This window comes from Gossypium arboreum, chromosome 9, assembly GCF_025698485.1.
Source record: "Gossypium arboreum isolate Shixiya-1 chromosome 9, ASM2569848v2, whole genome shotgun sequence".
Taxonomy (NCBI): domain Eukaryota; kingdom Viridiplantae; phylum Streptophyta; class Magnoliopsida; order Malvales; family Malvaceae; genus Gossypium; species Gossypium arboreum.
The window spans coordinates 25,858,104-25,862,578 of NC_069078.1; the positions used below are offsets into that span (position 1 = coordinate 25,858,104).

General features: G+C 40.6%; 1 non-coding gene across 1 annotated transcript; it reads left to right on the forward strand.

Annotated features, from left to right (window-relative positions):
• The first annotated feature begins 3,828 nt into the window (after nt 1–3,828).
• LOC128280975 (small nucleolar RNA R71) lies at nt 3,829–3,935 on the forward strand. Its single transcript, XR_008271192.1, has one exon. It is a non-coding gene; the product is annotated as a small nucleolar RNA R71 (small nucleolar RNA).
• Nucleotides 3,936–4,475: the final 540 nt, after the last annotated feature.

Sequence of the window (4,475 nt, forward strand, 5' to 3'; positions counted from 1 at the left end):
GGATGGTGTGTAAGTATCTCAGTGATGGGGTGAGAGCGGATGCCTTGGAGCAGCTAGGGTCATAAGTAGCCGAAGCAGGGACTAGGGCATTCCAGTAATTTTAAGTAGAATAGTGGATGTGGCGATGGAGAGTGTCGAAGTCGTCGTTGTCCATGAACTCTTTCGTATATATTCCTAATGCGACACCGAACTCAGGTATGCTCAATTGGCGAACTAAATCGCCGAGACAGAACTAGACCGTTCCGGGATCATCGAACTTTATCATAACGTTTTAGAGGTAGAAGGTGGAACAGAGTTCTAATGTGAGCTCGAGATATGTCGGCTCGACGATCTCGATGGAGAGCCCGGATTACGTCAGCGAGTTGGATCTACTCTAGAGCGGTCCAATCAATACATCAGCCCGCGCTGATGGGTCTTGCATGGACTATCTGAAAAAGTTCCTCCTGGGGTCCCAAGGGAAAATGTAAGAAGGGGTGGCGTACTTCGGCAGATGCGCTTGCTGATGTGGCTCTAGGTCCTTTCCGTTTTTTTTGAAGCGAGGACAGCGGTTTTCTTACCACGTGGATTTGACATGGTATACTTGCAAGAAGAACGGTTATCATGTCTTAATGAATGGAGAAGATAATATATGCTAAAAAATCCAAAAAGGAATTAACCATGAATATAATAAAACTAACAAATTCAACCAAAAACTAATTACACTAACAAGACTCAACCAAAAGCAATCGAACTTCATAACATAAATCAATTGATGACATAATTTTTATGGTAAATGGCATAGTAATAGCATGACTAAATTCAACACGAAAGAGATGAAAGTAGCTAATAATGGTAAGGCAAGGGTACAAAATACATGAAATAGATCCTAAGAATGATAATGATATGATAAACAATTAATAAACAAAATGTAAATAATAGGGGAAAATTAATATCATCATGATAGTAAGCATCAAAAAATGATAAAAGAGAAGAGAAAACTAATACTGAAGGACCGGTGGCCAGAGGAGCGACGACGCGATGGTTGGGGTTTGTAGTGTGAAGAAAGAGAGAAAAAAAAAAGGAATGTATAGGGAAGAGAGGACAAGAGAGAAGATTTTGATGCATTATGGAAAGAAATAGAGGAGAAAAGGTAGATTTTGGGTACTAGTCGGGGCTTAGGTGGAGACGGCGGCAGTGGGAGCGACGGCTAGGGTTAGGGTATTGGGGAAGGGGATGATGAATAGTATAGGTTTATATAGATATTGGGGCACACGGCCGTGGGGCACGCCCGTGTGCCCTTATTTCAGACCGTGTGTTTCGTGGTTTTCAAATTTGGGCGCATCTGAAATTCAGCCCACGCCTGTGTTCTTTGGGAGTGTTGGTGCAGACGGCCGTGTCGGACAATAGTGTCCTACTTCATTTGCGTCTCCCACACCCGTGTATATATGCACACACCTGTGTTATTTTGACAGTTTCGACCATGGGTGGTGGGTATTGGCGTGTCGCACACCCGTGTTAATTTTCAGTTTCTAATACGGCTTATAGACACGGGCGTGTTGCACGCCTGTGTTGATTTGGCAGGATTGCCTACGGCCATGTTGTACGGCCGTGGCAACGTATTGAATCCCGTGTTTTAGGAAAAATTTTTCTTTGTTTTCACACGGCCGTATCGCCACCCATGGTATAAGCATGGCCTAAGGCACGCCCGTGTGCCTGGCCGTGTAGATTTGGAAAACCTGTGTTCAAGGACTCAATTAATGATTTAGATGTTAAAAACTAAAATTTAAAGAAATCAACACTGTTAGTGCTCGGGTTGCCTCTCGAGAAGCACTTATTTAGAGTCTAAGCGCGACTTACCTCTCTGTTGCATGGTCATGGTGGTGTGAGGAGTTTACACTCCTCATTCCTGCTCTCAATTTTATCATAATAATATTTTAGATGAGTATTACTTACCTTAAAAGTGCCGAATTTGGAATGAGTTACCTTTACTGTACCGTATGGGAAAATGTTAAGTACCGTAAAAAGGATTGCTCTATTGGGTTCAGAAGTGGTAATATGAGCGTCTGCTGCATCTAATAGTACTTTGTCTCCAACCTTAAGTTGATTTGATAAAACATTGAATCCGTCATGGCATGGTTTTGGTTTATCGTGTGTTCTCAGTTTATGTGTACGTCATTCATCTAGTTCTTCGATCTGTAGCCTTTGCTCTTCATAGATGGGTGCTTTGTTGTTACTTGAACATGGCTCATGTATGCTCTTCAAACGTGTTTCTTGCAAAGAAGGTTGCACTACATGATCAGTATTAGTAGCATGATTTATACAACCACCTTCAATATTCGATGTGTTACTCGAATTACGAGCTTGAAGAGTGATTGTTTCATCACCCACACGAAGTGTGAGTTCACCTGTATGAACATCAATAATAGTTCTAGCAGTTGCTAAAAAGGGTCGTCCTAAAATCAAAGGTACGTCACTATCCTTTTCCATGTCTAGAACAACAAAATCAATTGGGAATATAAATTTGTCAATTTTAATAAGTACGTCTTCAATGATACCCCTAGGAAATCTAATGGTTTTATCTTCTAATTGAAAGCTTATCTTAGTTTGTTTGGGTTTCCCAAGACCTAGTTGTTTAAACATTTTATAGGGCATGATGTTAATGTTTGCCCCTAAATCAGCCAACGCATTACTAACATCTAAGCTACCAATTAAACAAGGAATCGTAAAACTCCCTGGATCTTTCAATTTGTTGGGTAGCTTATTCTGTAGAATTGCTGAGCAAACTGTGCTTAACTCCACATGCGACGCCTCATCCAACTTCCGTTTATTTGCTAAAAGCTCCCTTAAAAATTTAACTGCATTCGGCATCTGTGAAAGAGCTTCAATAAACTGTAATTTAATATGTAATTTCGTTAATAATTTAAGGAATTTACCAAATTGTTCGTCCGTGTGGTCTTTCTTTGTCACACTTGGATATGGCACACGAGGTTTATATTCTCTACTTACCGGTTTTTATTCACTGTGGTCCACCTCATCCTTACCTTTACTTACCACAAATCCTTGCCTCGAGTCTGGTTTAAGTTCAACTAACCCTTCCTTATCTCGAACGGTAATCGCATTAAGCAGCTCTCTTGGGTTAGTTTCTGTATTACTCGGCAAACTACCTTGTGGTCGGTCAGAAATCAATTTAGCAAGCTAGCCTATCTGAGTTTCGAGAGCTTGGCTCGATGCTTGTTGATTCTTAATTGCTATTTTGGTATTCTAAAAACGAGTTTCTAACACCGAGATGAATTTCATTAGCATCTCCTCAGGTTCGGCTTCTTTTCCTACTGGTAAGGTGGTTGTTGAAAACCTGGGGGATGTTGTGGCCTTTGATTTCCTTGGCCACCCCACGAGAAGTTGGGATGGTTCCTCCAACCTGCATTATAAGTGTTACTGTATAGGTTGTTTTGATGTCTAGAATTATTGTTACCCATTTATTGAACTTGTTCCTCCTCGGTGCTAGGGTTGAAGGATTGATATTCTGTGTGTACTCCTCCTCCATTTGAATCGCACCTCATCGCTAGATGTACCTGAGTAGTACCATACAAACCGTCAATCTTTTTATTTAATAGTTCTACCTGGTTAGATAGCATAGTAACCGCGTCGAGGTTGAAAACACCGGCTGCTTTTGTTGGATTTGTTCTCATGACTTGCCACTGATAATTATTCAGTGACATCTCTTCAATAAATTCATAAGCCTCTTCAGGTGCTTTGTTGTTTAAAGTTCCATCGGTGGTTGCATCAATGAGTTGTCTTGTTGAGGGGTTCAAACCATTGTAAAAAGTCCGAACCTACAGCCATAGAGGTAACCCATGGTGAGGGCACCTTCTTAATAGGTCCTTGTATCTCTACCATGCATCATACAGGGTTTCTAGATCCATTTGCACAAAAGAAGAGATATCATTCCTTAGTTTAGCCGTTTTAGCCAGCAGAAAATATTTTAGTAAAAATTTTTCGATCATTTGTTCCCAAGTTGTGATTGACCCTCGTGGTAACGAGTTCAACCATTGTTTAGCTTTGTTCCTCAATGAGAATGGAAACAACCGAATGTTTATGGCATCGTTAGAAACGCCATTGATCTTAAAAGTGTCGCATAATTCTAGAAAATTTGCTAAATGAGTGTTTGGATCCTCGTCCTCCAAACCATCAAACTGAACAAACTGTTGTATCATTTGATTCATGTTAGGTTTTAATTCAAAATTATTTGCAGCAATAGAAGGTCTAACTATACTCGATTCAGCTCCTGTTAAAGTAGGTTTAGCATAATCATACATAGTACGAGGAGCAGGATCCTGGTTTACTGGGGTTGCAACAGCCACATGAGGTAACTGATTATTTTGATTATCAACCATCTCCTCGACTGTGGTTTGAATATCGTCCTCTTTCCCTTCCTCTATTTATTGTAGGCTTCGCCTTATTTCTGTGACAGCCCAAAATTGACCCTAGTCGGAATG